Genomic DNA, 27,130 nt, shown 5'->3' on the forward strand with positions numbered 1-27,130 from the left:
TAATATTTTATTTTTTAGAGAGAGAGAGAGAGAGAGAGAGACAGAGAGACAAAGCGTGAGTGGGGGAGGGGCAGGAAGAGAGGGAGGCACAGAATCCGAAGCAGGCTCCAGGCTCTGAGCTGTCATCACAGAGCCCCAACACAGGTCTCGAACTCATGGACCATGAGATCATGACCTGAGCCAAAGTCGGACACTTAACTGACTGAGTCACCCAGGTGTCCCTGTTTTATTTTTAATTTTGAGTTTTATCCCAAGCATAAAGTTTAAAAATTCAAATAGCACTGAAAGGATTATAAACAACAACAACAACAATTATTCCTTGGCTATTTTTTCTGATGCAACCACTTGTAACATTTTATGCCATACCTTTTCATATTTACCTCCATATTTCTTTTTTTTTTTACAGTTTTATTTATTTATTTTGACAGAGAGAGCATGAGCAAGGGAGGGTCAGAGAGAGGGAGAGAGAGAATCCCAAGCAGGCTCTGTACTGTCAGCATGGAGCCCGCGCAGGGCTCAAGTTCACGAACCATGAGATCATGAGCTGAGCCGAAATCAAGATTCAGATGCTCAACTGACTAAGCCACCCAGGCACCCCTACCTCTATATTTCTTAATGAATATGTGCATTGCTCACATATGATCCATCATTATTCTGATTCTGAATCTACTTATCTAAAATCATTAAAGCCCTCAGTTCATTGGCTCAATCCTTCAGTGTTCCAGTCCCAAAATCCTGAGAGTGGAATCTGGTCCCAAGTTAATGTTTTTTCATCAAGCCACCTACCACTGGCCAGCTTTTGGGTGAGCTGCCTTTAAGTTGAGTCCCTACTGTTGCCAGGGGTGGAACAAGATGGGTGGGTGCTCTGGGCTGGCTCTAATAATTTGGCATTTGATTGTAGCAGGCATCACACATTGATGCCCTAAACTCAATTATGACTCCCTTCCAGCAAGTCTTAATGCTTGAGACTGGAAACCTAGAGACTGTATTTTCCAGAAGTCCTTACAGCTTGGACTGAAATCTAGTTTTTCCTAGACCATGAAACCTAGTTTCCATAAAACAGATATACTTTAGTGAGATATGCAAGTTAAAAGTGAACATTCTGAGGTGGAGGCTTTATTTCTGCCACTTCTGTTATTTCCACTGGCAGATGTTGGTTTTTCTGAGCCAGCTTTAGCAGAGGCCCCAATGTCCAGCCCCTAAATTTCATAGGTGATGAGAGACAGGGAGCAGGGTGTCCATTGTGCTGATTCAGATTATGTCAGAGTCAACAGCTGTGGAGATGGCTTCCTAATTTCCCAACTCTTTAAGTGTGTCAGAAGCATGGCACTGTGTTGGGCCAGTTTTGTAATCGTGTTCTGGAAGTTGTTCCTGAGAGCAGAGTTTCAAGTCTGTTCTGCTAGCCCTTCCAGTGATTTCATAAATCTCTAATTTCTCTTGGAAAATAACTTTCTGTTTAAATTAGCTGTAGTGATATCTGTGATTTGCAATTGAATTCTAAGTGATGCACCTGTCAAAAGTATTCTTTAAATATTTGTTCAGTTCGATGAGGCAACCAGAAACTTCATTTTCAATTAAAATGATAAACACGTCCCTAAGCAGTGTCAGTATTTTGAAGCAATCTGGCAATATATTTCATGTTTTTTAATAGTTTCTATTCTCTTTTCACTTTTGCAATTTTTCCGAACCAGACACAATCTCTGAAGACATATTAAAAGGTTTGAAATTTGTATTCTAAAATTGATCACTGGTTCCTGGCCAGCAGCACTATCCATGAACTATTTGGTTTCAGATTTAGTCTGCCTGATAAATTTAATTTAATTGTTCCTTCATAAGTGCAAGACACAAAAGCATATGACAGACTTGGCTAGACTTGTCGACGCATAGTGAGTACAGGTCCTAGAGGAAGACTGGTGTCTGTCTGCTACCTGCACAGTCTTGGGCACATCTCAATTTCCTCATCTGAGAAATAGGTTTACATATTAAAAAATAATTTTGTTTATTTTTTATATTTGAGAGAGAGAGAGAGACAGACAGACAGAGAGCGAGTAGAGGAGGGGCAGAGAGAGACAGAATCTGAAGCAGGCTCCCGGCTCCAAGCCGTCAGCACAGGGCTGGAACTCATGAACCGTGAGATCATGACCTGAGCCAAAGTCGGACGTTTAATCGACTGAACCACCCAGGTGCCCCTATATATTTTTTAAATGTTTATTTTTATTTTTGTGAGAGAGAGGGTGAGTGGGGGAGGGGCAGAGAGAGGGGGGTGGGTACAGAGCATCTGAAGCAGACTCTGTGCTAACAGCAACAAGCCCCATGTGGGGCTTGAACTCACGAACTGTGAGATCATGACCTGAGACAGTGAGACACTCAACCGACTGAGCCACCCAGGCACCCTGAGAAATAAGTTTAAAAACAATAACATACAAACAACAAATATTTGGGTTGAAGTGGAATCATACATGTAAAGCACTTGATAATATGCCTGGTATGTAATAAGCATTCAATAAACGTTAGATAATACTACTGTTTTTAGTTTCTGCTACCCTGTACTGTATTTCAAGCAGGGGCAAATTTCTATTCCTTTACCTGTGCAAGAATCTGCCTGTGGAAACCTTTTTGTATCAGTAGTTACCAATTATTCTAGTGATTTTTCAGTGCCCCTTATAGAATGATGACTTGGGCCCAACCGTCCACCTTTTAGTCCAACTCTGGCTGTGTTTTGAGGAAGGATTGTGTGAGCGGCAGAAGCTGAAGAGGGAGGCAGTTCACTCAGAAAAGGAATATGGCAGATATTGCAGTGAACAACATCTCTAGTATAATCCAATTTAATTTACTTTAAAAGGCTTAAGTCACTTTGTCATTTTAAATTGTGACATACCTTACAAATAAATGCTACACTCTCCTTTTCTAGATAACTGCAGTGGAGACCTGTTGGTCTAGAAAGAACAGATTATTCAGCCCCGAATGGAGAGGATGGAATATGGCAAATCCAATGTCTTCTTATATTCTGGAGTTGAAGGGAATGAGGCAGGCAATATATTGAGATCTCAGGTTTCATACATTAATAATTTACCTGGAACTTCATACCTGACAGAGCACCTTTACAATCTTTCTTCTTTGAGCATCAGGACAACCCATTTAGTTAAGCAGGAAGATACTCTTATTCCCATTTTACAAATGAGGAATCTGAGGTTTAGAGAAGTGGAAGGAGTTGCACTTGGTCGTACCTATGGTTGTTGGCGGAGGCAGTGCCTGGATCAGTTTTCCTGACTCAGATTGGTATATTTCATGCTTCCTTTTCTTTAGAAGGTTTTCAGAATTAGGATAATGCAGTTATAGAATACTCTTGCTAAGTTATTGATCTTAGGCTAAATAGTATGATCAGAGCTGTCATTTGGAAAAACACCATGTTCTTCTAGGATTGTCCTCTTATAGAAGGTGAAAACTAATCTTACTTTCTCTGGAAGGTTGATGTTAAATTGTTAAAAGCCATCCCTTTAAAAAGGATGCCAGACATGGGCAATTTTTAAAGCCAAAGTGAAGGTTTGCAAGTCATTTAAACACTCAATTACTTGGGGAGAGACTGAAATGCCAGGGGATAGGGTTATTTATGGTGCTGTGCTAAGAGCCAGTATATATATTTACTCGTACCAGAGTGGAATCCTGGCTCTGGATCATTTCCTGACTTGTTTGAAAATCTAGGCAAGTCATTTATTATGTCTGTATTTTGGAATTATAGCCTTGCTTCAAAGGTGTGCTCTGTGAATAAATGAGCCTCTATTTGTAAGTCTCGTTTAAATTTCTCTGACAAAAGGCATATCAATGTTGATAGTTGTGAAGGGTAAGGACATTGATAATAACAATGATATCAGTGTCTTGAATTTATGCAATACCAATGTTCTGAAAAGCTTTGAGTGCTTCCCATGCAGCATGTATTTCTTAAAAAACTGTGATTACAAATACTTCACAAGAAATTATACCTTTTTTTTTTTTAAGATTTTTATTTTTAAGTGATCTCTACATCCAATGTGGGACTCACACTTTCGACCCCGAGATCAAGAGTCACCTGCTCCACGGACTGAGCCAGTCAGGCACCCCAAAATTATTATAATTTTTAAGTGCAGAATTAATAAAGAAAAATACAAGTATGATCTTATTTTATCTGCTCCCAGCCCTCCCGTTATTCCCCTCACTTACCACGGGTAATCACAGTTAACAGTTCGTTGTCTACACAGATATATGTGTATACATACAGATGCATATGACTGTTTGATATACATTATTTTATAAATTACTCTGCAACATGTTTTGGTCTTGTCAATATGCCTTGAAGACATTTTCATGTCAGCATATTTAACTCTATTTCTTTCTTTCTTTTTTTTTTTTTTTAAGTTTCGTTTGTTTATTTCTTCTGAAAGAGACAGAGAGCATGAGCAGGGGAGGGACAAGAGAAAGGGAATCCCAAGCAGTTTCTGTGCAGAGCCTGACGCAGGGCCCAAACCCATGAAACCGTGAGATCATGACCCCGGCGGAAACCTCTAAGAGTTGGACGCTCAACTAACTGAACCACCCAGGCACCCCTTTATTTCTTTACTTTTAACAGCTGCAGAGTGTTTTACTTAATCTATTTAATTGTTCCCTTATGGGAAGATTTTTAAATTGTTTCTAATCCTTCAGCATTAGAAACAATGCTACAATAAATTTCCTTGTTTATACATCTTTGTGCATCTATGTGTGTACTTCCGTGGGTTAGATTCCTAACGTGGAATCATTGGCTTTAAGCCTGAAAGCTACATGTTAAATTGTGCCACCAAAAGTCTGTACCAATTTATACTTCCATAAGTAGCACATGAGAGTACCTATGTCCATCCCTATGCCAACTCTGTTTTATATATTATCAATCTTTCTAAACGTTGCCATTTTATAGATTAAAAACCTTGATTTTTAGTTCACTTTTACTTATTAATGAGGTTAAGCATCTTTTCATAAGTTTATCCACCATATTTACTCTTCTGTGAACTGCTGTTCAGAAGCTTTCCCATTTTCCCTACTGGGTGGTTTTCTCTTTCTTACTGATATGGAAAATCTGTTGAAATATTATGATTATGAATCTGTATTAAGCAGGTTTTCCCCAGCTTACTGATTATCTTTTAAGACATTGTTAATGTTTTTTGCTGAAGAGAAGTTTTGAATTTTTATGAAATCAGGGTTTTCATTGATGACTTCTGTGGTCTTGCTTAAAAAGGAAATTCTTGGGGCGCCTGGGTGGCGCAGTCGGTTAAGCGTCCGACTTCAGCCAGGTCACGATCTCGCGGTCCGTGAGTTTGAGCCCCGCATCAGGCTCTGGGCTGATGGCTCGGAGCCTGGAGCCTGTTTCCGATTCTGTGTCTCCCTCTCTCTCTGCCCCTCCCCCGTTCATGCTCTGTCTCTCTCTGTCCCCAAAATAAATAAATGTTGAAAAAAAAAATTAAAAAAAAAAAAAGGAAATTCTTCCACCACTTTGACTCAAGATTATAAAAAAAAAATGAAAAAAAATTCTATTATTTTTTTTTAAAGCACCACGTGTTGTTTAATTCCTGTGGAGTGTATTCTGAATAGCTGTGAGAAAGGGATTTACTTCAATGTTTTTCCAAATATTTAGCCAATTGTTTCAAGTCATAAGCTAGCTATTTCATTTTCATCCCAATGGACTGAGATGCCATCTTCTAGAACTATCAAACATTTACAGTTCTTGATTCTCTTTCTAGGTACAGCTATTTGTCAATTTCTATATCAATATTGTATTATTTTATTTTTATTATTTACACAGCCTTATAATCTATCTTAATATCTGTTATAGAAAGTTTCCCCTCATTATTTCCCCCACTCCCACATCATAGAGCTATATATTGTGCATTTTTTATTTTTTCTTTTTTAAAATGTTTATTTATTTGTTTTGAGAGAGGGAGAGAGCATGTGTGTACACAGGGGAGGGGCAGAGAGAGAGGGAGGGAGAGAAAGAATCCCAAGCAGGCTCCACGTCCAGCAGTCCAGCACAGATCCCAGTTCGGGGCTTGATCTGATGAACCATGAGATCACGACCCGAGCCAAAATCAAGAGTTGGAGGCTTAACTGACGGAGCCACCCAGGCACCCCATGCATTTTTTTCAATAATAAGATTAGAATAAGCTTTTCAGATTCGATAAATAACAATGTTAGGATTCAGTTGGGATTAGACTTAATTTATAGGTTAAATGTAGGAGAGTTAGCATTTTTATATTATTGGGTCTTCACATTCTGGAGCATTTTGTGTTTTCCATTGATTTAGAACCATTATTTAGGCAGAAGATCTGCCTTCTGATGTTGTCAGAAGGTCAATAGTAGCCTATTGTTAAGTCATAATGCCTACATCCTTCACCTCGCTTCATCTCACCATGTAGGCATTTTATCACCTCACGTTATCATACAAAGAAGGGTGAGTAACAGAACAATAAGATATTTAGAGGGAGAGAGATACAGAAAGAAACCACATTCGTTACAGTGTATTGTTATAATTGTCCTATTTTATTATTAGTTATTGTTATGTCTCTCCGTGCCTCATTTATAACTTAAACTTTATCATAGGTATGTTGTATAGGGAAAAACAGTATATGTACGGTTGGGTACCATGGCATCTACTAGGGGTCTTGGAATGTATGTGGATGTCCTTGGCCTTGAATCAGATGTTCAGTTACTTGTCAATGGAAAACAGGATTCTGATCGTTTGTAACATGCAGTAGGATCATGATTAATTAAAGTATCACCTACAGTTATTTGGGAAGGAGTACCTCTTGAAGTAGTTGCCTTCCAGATCAAGCAGATTGTTGCACTTAACCATTATGGTAGTAATGATGACACTGAGGACTATGGGGTGGGATGATACCTTATGACTGCACTAGAAAAATGACAGAAAAAGACAAAATCAAGGCTTTAAGGTTGCATTCACACAATCAGAGAACTTTTATGGCAATCCTAAAAAAGCCTATTTCTTATAACTGTAAGACCAACTATATTAAAAATGTGATCAGGTGGTTGCAGAATTTTAAAGGAAATTGAGTTCACTGAGCCACCAAATTGTTTATGTAACAATCAGAGCTTTGGGAACAAGTGGGATTCTCAGACTTGGATTGCACTTGGATGAAGTTAAATGCCCAGGTCTTTCTGAGCAAGCAGCTGCAGTCTCTCTTCTTATGACTGAGAACACTACCGCTTCCTTCTTGGACTCTAAAATCACCTTATTTGAGGCAGTTGCCTTGCAAGGAGATGCTTATTCTCCTCAAGGCCCATCCTCAACTGTCCATTATTCCTATTCTAGACCTAGACTAGAGTCAGATCTCAGAATGCTCAAGCAGAACAAATGAAGATTCTGATTTGGGAGGAAATTGCTTAGAGTACAAAATAAATGCAGGAGTTTGATAATTCATATTGGTAGAAATCCAAGAGATATGTGTGAGAATAGATTCTAAGGATGTTAAGCCAAAAGGAACAGAATATAGTTTTGTATCAGGATTAATATATTGATATAGGTACATTTACCAGATATTTATTCTAGGATTAATGTGGGTTAGCTAAAGCTGGAAATGACTCTAATAGTTTGCTTGGATAATTAAATTTTAGACTCTATGATGGTGCACATTCATTGAAATTTGGCACCACATCTTCCCTAACATAATATATGGAAGGACTCCAAGTGCCCCAAAGAGTGATAAAGGTGTCTTGATATCTATAACAAATCCCTTTCAACCACACCTGAATTTATGTTAATGAGGTGACTTTTGGAAAGCACCTAAGGAAGGGGACTGGTTGCCAAGGGAATCAATGGTGTGATTAGAGGGGTGGGACGCTTGGTCCCACCCCTCTACTTCCAGGGAAGGGAGAAGGGCTGGAGAATGAGCTCAATCACCAACTGCCAATAATGTAATCAGCCATGCCTATGTAATAAAGCCTCCATAAAAATGCAAAAGGAACGGTTCAGAGAGCTTCTAGGTTGGCAAACACATCTATGTACTGTGAAGGTGATCTACAAGGACAGAAGCTCCTGTGCCCTGGACCCTCTCAGACCCTGCCCTATGTGCCTCTTCATCTGACTGTCCATCTGTATCCTTTATCATAAAGTGGTAAACATGTTTCCCTGAGTTCTGTAAGCTGTTCTAGTAAATAATTAAATCCAAGGGGGAGGAAACCATGGGAATGTATGATTTCTAGTCAAGTAGACAGAAGTTGTGGGTAACTTGGGGGACCTACTACTTATGATTGTCATCTGAAGTGGGGGACAGTCATGTGGGACTGAGCCCTTAACCTGTGGGATCTGATACTATATCCAAGTAGATAGTATCAGAATTGAGTTAAGCAGATAGTATTAGAATTGAGTTAAAGTGTAAGACACCCAGCTACTGTCACAGACTTGCTTGTTGTGGGAATAACCCCTCACATCTGGCATCAGAAGTGTTGTGAGGGTGGTAGTGGTGTAAGAGAGGAGACACAGAAAAGTGAGTTTTTCCTACTCAGTTTGTGGCACCTTCTTCATATCTCCTGAAGTAGTCCCAGTTGGGATTTCCTCCCCTGAAGTATTAAGAAATACATTAGCAGGTGCAAGCCTGGATCAGTTGGTAAAGCATGTGACTCTTGATCTCAGGGTCATGAGTTCGAGTCCCATGTTGGGTGTAGAGATTACTTAAAAATAAAATCCTAAAAAAAAAAAGGAGAAGAAGAAGAAGAAGAAAGAAATACATTAGTGAGGAAGATACTAGGATCTGTGACATGCTGTGTGGTGTCTCCCCCAAATGATAGTGGCAGGTATCAGCCCCAAAATGATAGTGGCAGTTATCAGCACTGAGATGGACATAATACCGCCCTTCATTCACCTTCTAATCATGTCCCTCTGCCTCTTTTTCTCTCATAAACACATATGGAGTCTTACTTTGCTGGGATTACCATAGGAATTGAGAAGCATTTGCATTTCATATCTCTAATATTTTTTATCCCTGGCTGCTGTATAACTGATGAATCACTTTAGGGAGGTGGGAATTTCAAAGATTGCAGACCAGGGCCAGGTGTTCTCAAACCCTAACTCCTAGTTACCAAATATAAAAATGAGAAATAGGGAGAAATTGTGTAAGAAACTAAGATAGTGTGTTATCAGTGAGGGCCATTAGCCATTTTTCTAGTTTTCCTAGGACTTAACAACTCTATCAATAATGTGCTTTAAAATTTTTTTAATGTTGGGGCGCCTGGGTGACTCAGTCGATTGAGTGTTGGACTTTGGCTCAGGTCATGATCTTGCAGTTTGTGAGTTTGAGCCCCCATTGGGCTCTGTGCTGATAGCTCAGAGCCTGGAGCCTGCTTCAGATTCTGTGTCTCCCTGTCTTTCTGCCCCTCCCATGCTCATGCTCTGTCTCTCAAAAATAAATAAACGTTAAAAAAAACAGAAACGTTATTTTTTAATGTTTATTTATTTTAGGGTGGGGGAAGGGGCAGAGAAAGGGAGACAGAGGATGCCAAGCGGGCTCCAACTGATAGCAGAGAGCCAGATGTAGGGGCTTGAACTCACCACCGTGAGATCATGACCGATCTGAAGTCAAACGCTTAATCAACTGAGCCACCCAGGAGCCTCTATCAATAATGTGCTTTTTAAAATTTCGAGTTCAGTCACACCAGAATTGAAATGGAGAAAATAGTTAATTTTATCGCTCATCAAAGGAACTATGTTGGATATTCAGTAAGTGAAGTCATTTCACTGAAAATTTTAGTAGAGTGATTTATGTGTTTTTGGAATTATTGAGCATTATTAACTTACTGAAATGCTTTACCTTATCACCGACCTAGTAATAATTTGTTCACTAGACTGAGAATAACAAGTCACTTCTAAAAGGAAAAGAAAATTTGCAGTAGATGAAGGACAGTGTATCTTGTAGCAGATCCATATATATCTAAACTTTTAAAAAATCCATACCAACCTTTTCCTGGTCCACAATGCATGAAGTCTTGGTTAATACATTTAATTTTTGCTGAATAAATAGATGACTAAATGCTTAACCATAACTGTCTGTGAGAATCTGAGTGCTTGTACTGAGAGTTTGCCTATGCCTTCAAGTGTTTATTTATTGTTGAGAGAGAAAGTGAGCAAAAGAGGGGCAGAGAGAGAGGGGGACAGAGGATCTGAAGCTGGAAGGCGGACAGCCGGATGCGGGGCTCAAACCCATGAGCTGTGAAACCATGACCTGAGCTGGAGTCTGATGCTTAACTAACTGAGCGACCCAGGCACCCCTGCCTGTGCCTCCAAACCCTGCATATCACCATACCTCATCTTTATAGCCAGGCCTGACCTTACAATTCTTAAAGGAAGGAAGTGACTGCCACACTATACAACCTCCTAGGATGTTTGCTTAAGGATGGAGAGTCATAAACGGATATTCAGGTGATTTTTTTTTCCTTTTCTTTATAGGTTATTTATTTAATGCCCCTCCCTCCACCACTTTTTCTCAAATTTGTATGGAGCCAGGCCAGCAGTTCCACATATGAATAGATTGTATGGAAACCTTTCCGTTTCCCCAGGCCTACTCTCCAACTGCAACTTTTCCAGAATCTACTGATGGATCATTGAGTCTCTGTGTTCCTCAGGACTCTAGACTCAGGAAAGATATGAGGAGATACAGTTAAGGAACATCACTGCTATGATGTGTCATCCTCCCTCTCACTTTCTTGGCAGCTAGGACATTATCAATGTTCAGTTTTCCACCCCTCCATCTTTTTTTTAACCCGGAAGGTAGAAATCGACGGCAGGCATGAGAGAGAACACAGCACTGATCCTCCAAGTTTGGTGTTGGGACCACTTTACACCTTGAAAAATGACTGAGGATCCCAAAGAGTGTTCGCTTGGAAGGGTTATATCTATTGATAGCTCCTATGTTAGAAATTAAAATTAGAGACATTTTTGAAATATTTATTTTTAAGTAACAATAATAAGTTTATTATATATATATATTTTTAAGATTTTATTTTAAGTAATCTCTACACCCAACATTAGGTTTGAAGGCACAACCCTGTAATCAAGAGTCATACACTCTACTGACTGAGCCAGCCAGATGTCTCTAAGCTCATTACATGTGAAGGTAAATAACATTTTATGAAAAATTATTCTGTTTTCCAAAATAAAATTTTCAGAATAGTAGCATTGTTTTACATTTTAACAAATTTCTTTAACAGCTCCTTAATAGAAGATAGTTGGATTTCCACATTGGCTTTTACAGTCAATCTATTAAAATATGTTGTTTTAGTTGAAGTATATAAAAAAAAATCCTGTATAAATCACACAGATATGTAATTGGGAAAGGGAGGAGTATTTTAAGATATTTTTAGATAAGGGGTGCCTCGGTGGCTCAGTTGGTTGAGCATTGGACTTCGGCCTAGGTCATGATCTTGAGATTTGTGAGTTCGAGTCCTGAGTCGGGCTCTGTGCTGACCGCTCGGAGCCTGCAGCCTGCTTCAGATTCTGTGTCTCCCTCTCTCTGCCCCTTCCCTGCTCATGCTTTGTCTCTCAAAAATAAGTAAATGTTAAAAAAATTTTTTTAAAGATATTTTTAGATAAATGCGGACAATCTTATTTGATATTACCCCAGAACTCGACAAGTGCAAGTTTCTTAAAAGAATGGTTCAAATGTGGAATCTGGAACTGTAGCAGTGAATGTTTTGTATTCTATTACATTACAATCCAGAGGTCTGTTTTGTACCTTGAACTTTTTAATTACCCATGCATAATTTTGTAACATTATACATTGGTCACTTGGAAAACATTGACTTGCTGAATTACGCAGATCTTTCACATGTTGATGCATTTAATTATAAAACATCAAAAAATAATTCAATAGTATTACCACGGATCTCATCAAAAAGTCTTAAGTTATATGGGGATGATGTCAAGCTTATGGCATTATATACAAGGTTTCCAAAATTCTAATGTTCTCTTGAAAGCTAGAATGTTATCGCTGGCAACAAATACTGCCAGCTGTTTTCCTTGTATTGACAGACTCATTTCGTTCATTTTTGAGAAAATTTCTGCCAGACATCTAAGTCTGATTTACTATAGCTTGTCTGTTGTTTCAAGAAATAATGGAGTTCCACAAAAAAAGCAGCTAAGTCAGCTTGTGACTCCAATGATTGTACAAGTACTTTTTCTGGAGGCAGCCATTATATTTTGGTATTCAACAGAGGTGTTTTATATATCCCTCCCATTTTGTCACACAGAATATTAGACCCAAGGGTTGACATTTCCATAATATTAATAATTTTTTACTGCTTCATCAAAGGCATTGTATGAGATGGGCTTTATTTATTTATTTATTTATTTATTTTTATTTCCTGTGAGTGTCTGGTAATGAAGAACAAAATGGCTACTAGTACCAGTTAGGTGCCTAAGGAATCAGCAGCTTACCCACAATTATTTTTGTTCCATCAGTACAAATGTCAACACAGTGAGAAAGGCAAACAACATCTTAGTGTTTTAATCTCACAGTCCTCACACAATGAGAGCAGTGGGTCTATATGACCAGCATATGAGACACTGACAAAATTCTAAAATTTAAGTCTTTTAGTGTTATTATCTTGAGCTTTCCCCAGCCTACTCTTCTTCATGTCCTTGCTATGTTGACTTTTTCCCCATGATTCTTTTGGGGGAAATCTTCATTCCTGTCTTCTTCTGCCTCTGTTGGGTGCTCAACTCTGACATTAATTGCCTTTTTATCAGTTTGATCAGTAAGTCAAATATTTATACATAGACATAATTTAAAAAACATATACCAAGTTGGGGTGCCTGGATGGCTCAGCTGCATAAGAATTCGACTCTTGGTTTTGGCTCAGGGCATGATCTTGCAATTCGTGGTTTCGAGCCCTGCGTAGGGCTCTGTGCTGACAGTGTGGGGCCTGCTTGGATTCTCTCTCTCCCTCTCCCACTGTCTCTGTCTCTCTCTCTCTCAAAATAAACAAACATTACAAAAATATACACCGAGTTCTTGTACCCTATCTGCTTCATATCTTTCAGAAATTCATCAAGATTTCTTTGGTGGTGATTGCATTCCTCTCAATTTTTCTAGTACTGCTATTTGTTTTTCTTTTTATGTCTTTGTTATTTCAATGGTATTTTGGAAGGAGTGGAAAGAACTTTGATTACATTTGTCAATATCTTAAACCCAGAAGTTTTCCTTGCGTTTGGAGATAATGGGAATTCTGACTTTTCACCAATTTAGATGGATCTTTCCCCCAATTAGATTGGTTTGCAGAGCGAGGTTTTGGATACTTTGTGCCTCGGAGGTGCACTCGTCACCTCATTGTTGACTTTCGCTGTGCTGCCTCCCTCCAGAGTTCATTTCAAGGGCAGGGAGGTTATACATGCCAGAGATATCATAGTGTATCAGCCTTTCTAGTTGGCTCAATCTCAGAGCAATGTTCTGTTCTTACTCCAAACAATTCTTCATTGAATTTGGCAACAGTCTTTGGGCCTGGCTCTTAAGATCCCGTTTAAAAAATGTCTATCCTTTTCAGTATGTTTTCATGACTTCATATTTTCTGGCATGAAATTAAGATAAACATGTCTTTCCATCAAGATCTAAATCAAACAAATAGGATGAAAATCTTGTGGGAGAGTTGTTGATTAGAAGGGAGGTTATAGTATAAATGGAGGCTATGTATCCTCAATTGAACAATGCAGAATCCAGCATAATGTCATCATTCACCATTGACTTATTTCACATGTGAAAATATTAGCAGCATATCAAGGTCTTCAAGGTCGTCAAGGCCAAGGAAGGTTAGGTTCTATATCATATGTACACCGGATATTTTTTACTTGAGCAGAGATAGCGTTCATTAAGATTCCTTCAGAAACTTGAAGTTTTCCACAAGTCAAAAATTCAGATGTCAAAAGGATTTTTCTTTTAGGAAGATTTTCAAAAAAGGTATATTAATTCTGTTCTTATTGATAGTGTCAGATTCACTTTTAGTGCTTTGATATATCACATGGGCATCTTAAAAAGTTCTCATTCAGTACTAGAAAAGAAATTGTGTTGAAGTAAAAGTTCTTCTTGAGGTGATAATGCCGCTCAGCTAAGAATAAAGTAGTAAGTCAATGCTTGTTGACTGAATCTGGGTAAAAATTGCTTTGAAGAAGTTAATATTTCTGTATGGCTTTTAGCAGTAACACATATAGCAAGAATATGAGTATTATTCATTCATAATACATCCAATGTGGTTAGTAAGAAGACATTATTGCTCATTATCCATAAGCAGTAATAACAACATAGTTTTAAATTAATTAATTAATTATTTTTAAATTTACATCCAAGTTAGTTAGCATATAGTGCAACAATGATTTCAGGAGTAGATTCCTAAATGCCCCTTACCCATTTGGCCCATCTCCCCTCCCACAAACTCTCCAGCAACCCTCTGTTTGATCTCTATATTTCAGAGTCTCTTGTGTGTTGTCCCCCCTCCCTGTTTTTGTATTATTTTAACAGCACCTTTTTTTAAAGCTCTTCTCCAAAGGAGGCTGTGGAAGAGTAGATTGTTATTCAGTGAATTTTCGTTACCTCCCTCCCAACCCTTACGGTAGGGGCAAGTATTCTTCTATTTCTCATTGATGTCAGACTTGGCTGTATGGTTTGCTTGGGCTAAAGCAAAAGGTATATGGGCAGAAGTGATAACATACAACATGTGAGCCTAGGTCTTAAGAGGAATTGTGTGCATCCTTACATTGCTCTGGGAACTTTTGTCCTTTGCCATGAGAAGAAAATGCCCCCTGGTAGCTGTTGCTCCTTTAGCCAGACTATCCTGGTTATCTTGCAAATATACAGCCTAACGTAGCCTGTCTCAGCCAATCTGAAGGCCTGTGAACATGAGAATAAATGCTTGTTGTTGCATGACAGTCTTGTGGTGGTTTGTCATGCAGCAAAAGCTGATTTATAGAGGGATTCATAGCATTGCCTCAACATCATACAACTGCTTCCTCTAGGATATTAAGGTAGTAAGTAGATACTATAATTACTGGGTTACTAGGTGAGACAGAATTTTCTAAATTTTGCCAGGAACTTCTTCTTTGACCCATTGATTCTTAAAGCATATTTCATTTCCATGTATTTGTGAATTCTCCAGACTAGCTTCTGTTATTTACTTCTAGTTTCATTCCATGGTGGTTGAAGAAGATATTTTATGATTTAAATTCTTTTAAATTTATTGAGGCTTGTTTTGTGGCCTAGCACAAATGGTGTATTCTGGAAAATGGTGTATCCTGGAAAATGTTCCATGTGTATTTGAGAACATGTGTTTTCTACTGTTATTGGGTGAAGTGTTCTACATATGTCTGTTAGGTCTAGTGGGTTTATGGTGTTCAAGTCCTCTATTTCCTTGTTGGTCTTCTAATTGTTCTATCCATTATTTTAAAAAAAATTTTTTTTATTATTTATTTTTGAGAGAGAGAGAGAGACAGAGACAGAGAGCAAACAGGGAAGGGGGTGAAAGAGAGGGAGACACAGAATCCAAAGCAGGTTCCAGGCTCTGAGCTGTCAGCACAGAGCCCAATGCGGGGCTTGAACTCACAAACTGCGAGATCGTGACCTGAGCCCAAGTCGGACGCTTAACCAACTGAGCCACACAGGTGCCCCTGTTCTATCCATTATTGAAAGCGGGGTGTGAAGTCTCCAACTATTATTGTAGAACTGTCTACTTCTCCCTTTAATTCTTTCGGTTTTGCTTCATAATATTTTAGGATTCTGTTGGGTATGTATGGGTTTATATCTGTTATATCTTCTTGATGAATTGACTCCTTTATCAATATGTAGTATCATTCTTTCTTTATGATCGGAGGCATTTTCTGATCTAGAGTGGTAAACTGGATATACAACCTACATCACTGCCCACTAACATCTGCTCTAAGCATAGTTGCATTATGCAATAAATCCTTAACATTTGCTGCACAACAAGGTATGAATGAGATGGATATTTCAAGGATGGAAATAAGGTCAGTGTGGCTGACATATTAGTATCAAGTGGAATCAGAAAGGTGGACAAGGGTCAGATCACATAGGGCTTTGTAAATAGATAAGGAGTATAGAACTTTCTTAATGAAATGAAATTTTAGTGGAGGGTTTCAAGCATGGGAGGTACATTTTAAAAAGTTCACTTTGGCAGCTGATGAAGAATGGATCATAGACAGGCACAAGTAGAAGACAGGGAAAGTGGTGAGGCTTTCTCTAAAGTCCAGATGAGATGTCAATGGCTTGGACTAGTGGGGCAATAGTGATGGAGAGAAGAATAGACTTTGGAGGTGTATCTTAGACACAGAATGGATAGGGCTTGCTGATGGATTTATGTAGGGAATAGTAGAGAGGACCCAAAAATAGCTTACATTTTTTGGGGGGGGGGGCTTGAATATCTGGATAGTCTTTCCTGAGACAAAAGAAAGAGTAGTAGCAGGTCTTTTTTTGTTTGTTTTGTTGGCTGGTTATTTGCTTAGGGTGAAGAATAAATCAAGAGTGTTCTGTTTGCTCTTGCTAGTTAGAGATACCCATTTTAGGTAGTTAGGTGGGTCAAATACTGTGTGACATCAAGTAAGATGAGGACCAAGAAATGATCACTGGATTGGCAATGTGGGAATCATTGATAATTCTGAAAAAGCACAGTCTCTGGAAAGTGGTGGGGCCAGAAATGTGATTGGAGTGGATGGCCAGAGATTGTGAGATGAAGGAGTGGAGACAGCATACAGAGATAACTCTATCAGGAAGTTTTTCTGTCGAGGGTTTGAGAAGCAGTTGGTAATAGTTGGTGGAGGTTGTGAGGTTTAAAGGAGGTGTTTTTTAAAATAGTTATTTTATTTATTTTGAGAGAGAGAGAGAGAGAGAGAGAGAGAGAGAGAGAGAACGAGTGGGGGAGGTGCAGAGAGACAGGGAAAGAGAAAATCCCAAGAGGCTTATGTCCAGCAGTCCAACATGGAGCCCAACATGGGGCTTGATCTCACAAACCGTGAGATAACTACCTGAGCTGAAATCAAGAGCTGGCTGAGCCACCCAGGCACCCCCAACACCTGTATTTTTTTTTTAACCAGTATTCTATAGTCCTTGTCTTCCAGACATCATTAACATTCATTCATTACTTCAACTCCATTTTCTGAGAACTCTGTGCCTTCGGCAGGTTTTGAGTTAATCTGCTTATCCCAGTGGACACCACTCCACTTGCTTATCAACTTACTGTTGATGGCTTTCTAGGGCTTCCCTTATGGATCTACTTGTCATGTACTTAGTTCCCTTGCTATCTCCTCCTTTAAACTCACATATTCTCTGAAGAGCTCCCAGTGTTGTGCATATTTTCCCCTCCTCCTACTTCCATCAGCATAGGTGCCTTCCTCTTTCCAGGTATCAGCTTGCTCCCTCCTAAGGGAATCCCAATATTCATAAGATATTTTAGCATTTTACAACTTCTCAATTTTTTTTAGTGTTCAATTGAGAGAGAGAGAGAGAGAGAGAGAGAGAGAGAGAAAGAGAGAGAGCAGGAGAGGGGCAGAGAGAGAGGGAGACACAGAATCTGAGGCAGGCTCTAGGCTCCAAGCTGTCAGTACAGAGACCAACACAGAGCTCCAACTCCTAAACCATGAGATCATGATCTGAGCTGAAGTCAGATGCTTAACCGACTGAGCCACCCAGGTGCCTCCGGTCTGTTTTCTTCTAATGCCATGATGTTTCCATAATACCCATAGGGCCCAAGTGTGGCTAAGGGATTCCACTGGCTAGAGCCTTTTGATTCTTCTCTCTCTGGGCCCCAAACTCTTCATTTACTGGACTCCAGAGGCATTGAAACAAATTGATTCTTTAGATCCCCTTTCCCCCAGAGAGCTGATATCCAAGTGTCCTTATAGATGTAGAGAACTGTGACAGAATAGTATCACAAAGGAATTATTAGTGGGACTAGGAGAGGCACACAACTGGCTCAGGAGGCCTGTCTTCCTGGAAAATGCATCTTCCTGAACTCCAACCAAAGCAGCATCTGGGGTTTTATTGAGAAAACTGACCAGGAAAGCCAAATATCCTTCACATTTCAATAAATGTCAACTTGCCCATTGAAAAAGCACAGTGGAGTCTCCATCAAAACATGGAGTTGGGGCATGAGGTAACTAACATCTGTACTAGTAGTTTTCTGGGTTGTGGTTAAGGACTGAGTTTCACTGGGGTAGTGGTCCATGGTTTTACCTGTAAGGCGACTCATCTATGGCAGAGCCAGTCTTTATAATGGGGGTTAACCAATATAAAAACAATTCCCTGCTAAGATATAGGGGTTTCATGGGTTGTCTGGTTACATGTTCATGTAAGCATTTACAGCTCTGTGATGAGGTTGCTACTGTCTCGCTTTATGCTTATCCTTCAACAGATACCATTTTTTTCAAAGTGGTTGTGATTTTGGCCTTGTCATTTCTGTCACTAGGCAGCTTCCAAATTGCCCATTCTTGGCAATGTTTAATGCCTTGTCCCCTGTCCTGCTGTCAGGGGCAGCTCATTTAAGCTGCCAAGAGGACCTGCTTTATTGCTCAGCCAGCCAAGGCCTATGCTGTTTTATGACATTTCAAAATGAATCAATGATAGAAATTTCAATTTGTTTCAGAAGAGAGTTGTCAACAGGCCCAGAGCTCAGAAAATGAGTGGCCAGGTCTTTTGGAGGCATTGGTTTGAGTATATGTGGAAGAAAGGCATGCTTATTGCTATTTCAGCATGCATTTACTCTCTGAAACTCATCCTTATTTATATGTGCGTTCTGCTTCTGAAGAAACTGGGGTAGCCTTAACACTTGCTAACGAGTAGAATTCCTTTTTACCCACTTTGCTAAAAGTGATCACAGGTTGTTCTCGCCTGTCCCTTTGGGGGACTACCCCTCCTCAGTCTCTGTGGTGTGAATGCAGGTGATTTCAGATCTTTGGTTCACAGGTAGGCATGTGACTCAGGCCTGTCCAACGAGAAACATGGATTTGATATACGGCTGGGCATGTTAGCTGTATTAGAGTCCTGGAAACAGATGAAACTCTCAAATTGGGTTATCAAATAAGCTTCCCACAGAGATGTGGGCAGAGTAAAGAAAACCCTAAGTGAAAGTACAGTTCCTGGGGTTACTCATAGCGGGGCATTGTTACCACACATGGGTTGTAGAGGCAAGACTGAGAGCCATTACTCAAACTCAAAGAGAGAGAGAGAGATGAGTAGAGAGAATTGAGGCAGGACCCATGACTATTGACCATGAGACATAGCTAATCGACACAGACTCTTGCCAAGGGAACTGGGGGTAATGAATATCTCATCTCATTCTTTCCTCTTCCCCCAGTCTCCTGCTGTCTTCCTACTGACAATCCCCAAAGGAAAGAGGAGGGGAAAGAAGCTATTGATGCATCCACACAGGCCAGCCTCTCAGCTACAGAACAGGGAGAAAGGTGGAGAGTAGATTTGAAGGGCAAGATGAAATGCTCAGCACATGAGCCAACTCAGGCCAATTGACAGCCCTGGGACTTTTTGATGGAACAATTAGGAAATAGGTACTCTATTTCCACTGGAATTTCTGTGGAAAAGAAGCTTGGAGCTACTGGTGGTCCTCTTGTCATCACTCTGGAGAGAGGAAAGCAGAGCAGAGAGATGGGGACAAATTCCCTATGACACCATTAAGTGATGCATCACTTCTTAAAAATGTGATGACACACTTGGATCCAGTTACACTTGATGACTACCCTTAGCATTTTCAGCTAGGGGCCAATGCATTTTCCCTCTGCTTGAGCCAGTCAGATTTCCACACTTGCATCTGAAGGAGGCCTGATGAATACACGGTCACGCTCAGTGTACTGCAAAACTTAGCTCCTGGAACTATTGAGATGATCTCTCTCGCCACACCCAGCAGTGGCTTCTAACCTATTCATTTCACTAAATCTGGTCTTCTTGACTGTGCAGGTGCCAGCCCCTGTCTTTCCATAACCCTCGCTAGCTGTAGCTTGTTCCTTGGTAGCCCTGAGATAGCCAGGGTATCCCTGACCCAGATGCAACATGGAACAACATCTGGAATTTTACAAATCCCCATGTGTTCATGACAGTATTCAGTATGTGAGAGACAGTATTTCAAAATATGAAGGAAAAATAATGCAGGTCTTCCTTGGTAGGGAAAAAAAGACTAGAATGAATATAGACTGGGGTTAGATGATTTATTTTTTTTATTTTTAATTTTTTAAAGATTTTATGTTTGGGGCGCCTGGGTGGCGCAGTCGGTTAAGCATCCGACTTCAGCCAGGTCACGATCTCGCGGTCCGGGAGTTCGAGCCCCGCGTCAGGCTCTGGGCTGATGGCTCAGAGCCTGGAGCCTGTTTCCCATTCTGTGTCTCCCTCTCTCTCTGCCCCTCCCCCGTTCATGCTCTGTCTCTCTCTGTCCCAAAAAAATAAATAAACGTTGAAAAAAAAAATTTAAAGATTTTATGTTTAAGCAATCTTCACACCCAACATGGGGCTTGAACTTGCAACCTCAAGATTAAGAGTTGTATGCTCTACCATCTGAGCCAGCCAGGCACCCCTGAGGTTAGATGATTTAATTGAGATATTAAAATGTGTGCAAAGTTTATAAATGCTGGGCCAGATCAAATAATTCCATGGGAGAATGATTTTAACATAAGGATAGGCCCGCTTTGTGTGCTCTGGGTTCAGAAACACCTGTTCTGAGAGATACTTAGTCTCAAAAGATATTTGATAAGTCTGCATCTTTGATAGGTGGTCTGTTTACAGGAAACCCTCTCTTTGGAACAATGGGTGTGTCCTTTAATATTATACTTTTCACCAGCAAGAAGAGAACGGGAAATAGTTTGTGGACAGAGTGTCAGGAGGATACAGTCCTTTTCAGAGCAGTCTGGCAGCTTGCAGTCCTCCTGCCTCCATCTCCAGCATTTTCTCCATCCATACAGTGCAGAGTGAAAAATCCCATCTGTAAATACAGGGCTGAGGGGTGGGGTGGGTGGAGGAAGGCTGGAGCACAGAGTGGCAGAGCAGAAAGAGCATAAACTTGGACCCAGATTCTTCCATTCGTTAGCTGTGCAAACTTGGCTTAATCTCCCTGAGTTCCCGTTTTCCCTTCTGTAAAATGGCAATGATAAGATCTTCCTCAGAGCATGGTTGCAAGGATTAAATGAGATTGAATGAACAAAACTTCTAATGTACTGCTTGGCGGTTGTCTTCATAAGCACCCAAAACAACATCAGTGAGGAAAGTCTGGGCAGGTCGGATTGCAGCACATCAAAGATTCACTTTGAAGCCAGCATGATGCCTGGCGTTTAACAGCAGACGCTAATTCCTATCTCCTTCTTCCTGCTTTCCCCAGGAGTGTTCCATCCCTCCCATGCAATCCTCCACTAACTGAGTGGGCACGCATGAGATGATGGAAGCAATTCTAGTTTTAAATAGCCTCAGTCTGCCTCTTTGGCCCCACAACCCCCCATAACCCCATAATAATTCTGAGAATTAGCCTAAGAAACAATCTAAAAGAAAGAAAAAGTACCTTGTGCCAAGATGTTTACTACAGAATTATTTATTTATTTAAATGGCTTTTTAATTTAGTTTTGAGAGAGAGCACAAGTGGGGGAGGGGCAGCGAGAGGGAGACAGAAGATCTAAAGCCTGCTCTGTGCTGACAGTAGGGAGCCCCAAGCCAGGCTTGAACCCATGAACCGTGAGATCATGACCTGAGCCCAGGTTGATCGCTCAACTGACTGAGTCACCCAGGTATCCCTACTACAGGATTATTTTTAATAGTAAAAAAACTTGTCAATATGCAGTAATGAGGTCAGTTCAATTATGGTAATTAACTAAATGGGTTATTCTGCAGTCACTGAAATGATAACTTCAAAGACTATACAATAATTAATATATTATTTAATATAATTTATTAAATTATAAGCCAGGTAAATCAAAGATACACACAGAATTGTGTTTATACTACGACACGGGCTTGTGTCTATATCAGGGTCCTACTGGAGTCTCTGTTCTCTAAGCGTTCATTTTCTTCATCTTTCCACACTGGGTTTGTATTCAGATGGGGAGATTCTCTAAAGTCTCTTTTTATTTTTATTTTTTTTATTAAAAAGAAAAATTTTTAACATTCATTCATTTCTGAGAGTGAGAGAGACAGAGCATGAGCAGGGGAGGGGTGGAGAGAGAGGGAGACACAGAATCTGAAGCAGGCTCCAAGCCTTCAGCACTGATGCAGGGCTTGAACTCATGGACCACGGAATCATGACCTGGGTCAAAGTTGGACGCTTAACAGAGACACCCAGGCACCCCCACTAAATTCTCTTTTTTTAAAACTTTGTTTATTTTTTGATCAGGTATGAATATTTTTTATCCATAAAACTTACCAAGGCCAGTAAAGAGAGACTAAAAAACAGAAACAATTTGATTCTTTGGGGTAACAGGAATTGTGATGAGTTTGATAATGCATTTTAATTCCTGCTGATGGACACAATGTTTAATTAACAATATTTTAAATTAATATTAAATAAAATGTATTTTATTACTATTAATAATGTTTAATTAACAATAATGTACATTAGAATTATGGAATAATCCTCCCATTCCTGTTTTACGGTGCTTAGGGAAAATGAATTATTGGATATTAAGTATTTAGAATAAGATCGGACATAGAGTGAACAATAAATAAGAGCTTGTAGCATCACCATTTATTACATAAGAGGTACTACTCTTCCATGAATGGACTCCAATAATCCTCATGACAATGCAGTGAGGGAGAGGCTGTCAGTATCCCAGTTTTAAAGATGGGGAAACAGGCATAGAGAAGTTAAATTGCTTGTTTAGGGTCACATCACCAGTAAGGGGCAGAATCTTGCTCCTCACTGTCCCATCACAGTTCATGCTCATAAAGGAATGCTGGCTTACAGAAAACGAAATGGCCAGCTGAGCTTTTGGTCTTCGGGTCGCTAGGCCTCTAGGGAAGGGAATGATGAGGGTCTGGAGAGGGGGAAAAGAGGAACAGGGGCTGGCTCTGGCTCTTGTCTCTGCATCTTCTGGAGTGGAGGGAATGGAGAGGTTGGGAGTAGGGCAACCCAGGATTCACACATTCGTTGGTGGAGAACATCCATGACAGACATGTTGCTCAATTCAGACCTGGAGTCTGACAAAGAAAAGGGTCTGAACCTATGGGGCCACTCTTAACTTCCAGGGACTTAGAACTGGATGCTTGTTTGAGATATCTGAAACAACACGCTCCCCCACATAACTTAGAGAGTAGGAAGCAAGCCTTGAGATGGCAAGTGCCTTGCCTTCTTGTGCCTCATTATGTTTCTCCTCGTAAGTAACCCCAAACCTGTAGACAGAAATGCTCGCAGACAGGTGTGAGACTCTCTCCAGTCTCTGTGCCCTGTCAGGGCTCTGCCTGAGGCAGTGTTGCCCTCTTCTCTCAGACCTCCACTCTCTGAGAGGCCTGAGAACCTTCCCACTCTGACTGCAATGAGACAGTGGGGGGTGGGAGTGGGCCTGGTATAACCCGGGCAAGGCCAGCATGAAATCAGAAACTGAGCCCGGGGCAGAGCTGTCCTAAGTGATGGAGGGATTCCAGGAATCGGGGCCCAGGGGCTTGATCAGGGAACCCCCAGCTGCTGGAATTAGAGAGCAAAGTCAGGCTGAGGGTCAGAAGCAGGCAGGGACCATAGGGACAAATCCTCACCCTCTGCCTGTCCTGGGAATGATCCCGGCTGAAAGAGTACCCAGGGGCTGGGGCTGAATCATGGAGTCTTCACCTGAGACTAGGAAGGAAGCCAGCACTGCAGAGTCAGAAACATGTGAGAAGCTGTGGTCTAAAAAGGGAAGTCCAAAGGGTCATCAAAGTGAAGGGGCCAGAAGCAGCTATGGCAGCTGAGATATAGAGCCAGGAATCTGAGAACTGGGGAGGTGAGAGCAAAAATAGTAGGTCCAGGGTAAACAGGATTGGCCTGGAACAGGTGCAGCTTGTGGCTCACTCTGGTGGGCCAGCTGGGTATGGTGGGGTATGGGTCTGCTAAATTTAAAGGGCCAGGACTCAGCCTGGGAGCCTGTTATGATAGCCAGGGCTGAGTCTGAGACAGTCTGGGCACAGTTTGCCCTGGACCTGGGGCTAGTCGACCAGGCCAAGTCACAGGGGAAGGCAGTGTTGGAGATAAGGACAAAGCCTGATGGGCCCTCAGGTGGAGGAACAAGTCTGAGCACTGGGGCCTCAGCACGGCAGCACTGGTGGGGGGTGGGGGGGCCTGCCTGCTCAGGCCTGTATGAGAATGTAGGGCTGCGGGAGAGAGTGGCTGATGAGTCACACGTCCCAGATGTGGAGCAGATGCTGTAGGCAGCTTTGGGCTTCTTGTTAGCAGATTTGACCACGCCTGGGCCAGCTGTCAGGCTCAGGCCACTGGCCCTGTTCCTAGCACAGAGAAATCCTAAGAACTTTCTTCTCTGTGAGCTTTCCCTCTTGGAAGTGTTTTGTAGCCCCACAGAACCACACTGGGTGAGCAAATGTGTTCTCAGAGCCAGGCTTTACAAGCTGATTTTATGACGCATCTAGGCAGAAGGTGAAACGCCCCAGTCATTAACTCACTTCCCCTGGTGGGTGAATTCTGCAATGAGTCGTTCATCTGAGCTGTGGAACCAGCTTCTCTAGCGCACACAGACCTGTCTGTCAGTGTACATTTGGCTGCTCGGAGAAATCCCTGGCACCTCAGAGGCTGTCCCTGGTTCACCTCTGAGACCACGTGCTTTCTCTTGCAGGCGACTTCAGCTGCTTCCTGGAACGGGCCAGGACACAGGGATGATGTTCCACGGATAAGGCTGTGCTGTGCCAGGCGAGGCCCAGACGCACATCTGGATGCTTAAACCCCAGCATACAATGGCAGCCAGATGGCTTCATCTGTCCTTTGAACGTGTCTGTCCTTTTAAATTCCAGCTTAACGGCCACGTGTTTTAGGCCACTTTTATCATCCCAAAATAGCGCTCTGACCATGTCTGCAAAGAAGGGCCCCTGAAGCAAACGCAGTGGGCTGGCTGCCAAGGCTGGCAGAATGAGACACAGTACTTGAAATAAATGCAGGGTGTTTGCTTACAGATTCTTCTCCACCACATCATGGATGAATCAGATGACTTCTCACCCCAGATTCTGTTTTTACCCACTTTCCTACTCAGAGGCGGGGGTGGGAGGATTTTATAAAGCTGAAAATATATCCCCAAATTATATCTTTTTTTTTTTCTCCTGAGTTTTAATGTAGACTAGGAATTCTTTCATTCTTTGACACAGCCAGGAATTATTTTTTACTTTTCTAGTTTCATTCTGTTTTAATTCATACTTGTGGGAAGAACACTAAGTAGGGAGTCAAGAGACTGAGGGTCAAGTCTCTGCTCTGCTCCCAAGGAATGGATTTGGGTCAAGTCAGTTTGCCTCTCTGAGTTTCAGTTTCTTCGTTGGCAAATGGGGTGCCAGTTCCCTGAGGAAGCTGGGAGCGTCCATAGGGCAGGCTGGCTTCCCCCTCGGGAGCCCTGGCGTCTAAACCCCAACCCACCGCTTCCCAGGCCTGTTATGACATTAAGTTAGATCACGTGTGGAAACGCTTTGAAAACTAAAGTGCTACATTTCTGAGAGAGGTCATTATTCCTGTATACCATGTCCCTCCCACCCCCCCAAGAAGTGTCTCTTCTCTCCAGTTTTCTTCACACTCAACCTAGTCTTGTCAGCGGGTGGTGCTTCTTTAGGATCCCAGGCAAACCTTTTCTCTCTGGCTTCCCCAAGCTGGACCAACTCCTTAACGCCGTTCACAACACCTTTGTAGCGCCCCCCCCCCCACCCCACACACCTCCTGCCTTTTTTTTCTGAAGTGCTCCATAAGTGCTTTAGGGGTACAGTGTAGTGGCATTAAGTCCTTGTCAGCTGCTGCTACCATCCATCTCCAGAACTTTTTTCAGCGTTCCAAGCTTGTGTGTGGCTTGTTTCACTTAGCATCTCTTTCAAGGATCATCCACGTCTGCTTCTTTTCAGAGATACAATTCCCAGAAAGTTTTAAGCAATCGGGTATTTTTTTTTTAAACCCAACAATTTTGCCAGAACTTATTATAAATTGGGGGGAGGGAGTCTGAATGGATATATCCACTTCTTTGTGCTGTTGTAGCTGTACAAAGTTTGTAGATGCTGTTTATAACTGGAAAGTCATGTTTGTAAATAAGAAATAAAATACTTTGTGTATCTGTATCAATCTCAGTTGGCCAGCAGCTGAGCGAGTGTGCAATATTTGGTAAGTGTTGTTGGGCAACACTCTTCTTCCCCGACTGTTTATTTGTAACTGATGACTTACCTGGGAACTGGAGGAGTCCTGAGGAAGAAGACTTAAACCCTGTCCACAAATGGGGGTCAAACATCAGTGTCACAGCTGATGGTCTGAGGGTTCTGACCAAAGCCAGTTTTTAGGAAAGGGATTTGGACCCTTTGGGGAAAATTCACTGAAAGGGAACAGGTAGGCTGGCATGGTGAGCCACACCCAGCACCTGAGGGGAGCAGCATCGAGACCTCTGAGCACCCCAGGAGGAAAGGCCACATATAAAAATTAGAAAACCATTAAACTCTGTAATACTTTGGGGTCCAATGCAAACCTGCCAAGGATGTTATAGCAGGATGACGGGGGGCCATTCTCCTCTTCCGTATGACAGTGACTGGTGACTAGTGTAGCACCGTCACGAGCATCAGTGGCTCAGGAATCTGGTGTCGGGGAGAGGGTCTCCATCCAGCTCAGCAGACTCAGTGCAGTGACAGTGGTGGGCGTTTTAGTCACTGAGATGATGTGAAGCAAGCAGGAATCCCAGATCTCAGGCTTGTTGATGTAGAGGGCACATCAACAGCTTGGTTTGTATGGATAAAGGCCAGCAGCATGGGGAAGCCTGAGCTGATTCACGTTCAGATGTCAAGTCCCTTGGAGACTCCTGTAAAGTCCTGGAGGAGAACTTTGTAAGAGGCTGTAATTCTTTTTTTTTTTATTTAAAAAAAAATTTTTTTTTTCAACGTTTATTTATTTTTGGGACAGAGAGAGACAGAGCATGAACGGGGGAGGG

At 41.4% G+C, this 27,130-nt stretch overlaps 1 long non-coding RNA gene across 2 annotated transcripts; it reads left to right on the forward strand.

Annotated features, from left to right (window-relative positions):
* Positions 1 to 6,398: 6,398 nt before the first annotated feature.
* LOC109492000 lies at positions 6,399 to 25,143 on the forward strand. 2 transcript variants are annotated; one of them, XR_006586366.1, is made up of 3 exons: positions 6,399 to 6,454; positions 11,045 to 11,129; positions 24,809 to 25,143. It is a non-coding gene; the product is annotated as an uncharacterized LOC109492000 (long non-coding RNA). The 2 variants fall into 2 exon arrangements; XR_002736002.2 differs by lacking the exon at positions 6,399 to 6,454 and adding an exon at positions 9,931 to 10,435.
* The last annotated feature ends 1,987 nt before the right edge of the window (positions 25,144 to 27,130 follow it).

Source organism: Felis catus, chromosome D1 (genome assembly GCF_018350175.1).
Source record: "Felis catus isolate Fca126 chromosome D1, F.catus_Fca126_mat1.0, whole genome shotgun sequence".
NCBI classification, from domain to species: domain Eukaryota; kingdom Metazoa; phylum Chordata; class Mammalia; order Carnivora; family Felidae; genus Felis; species Felis catus.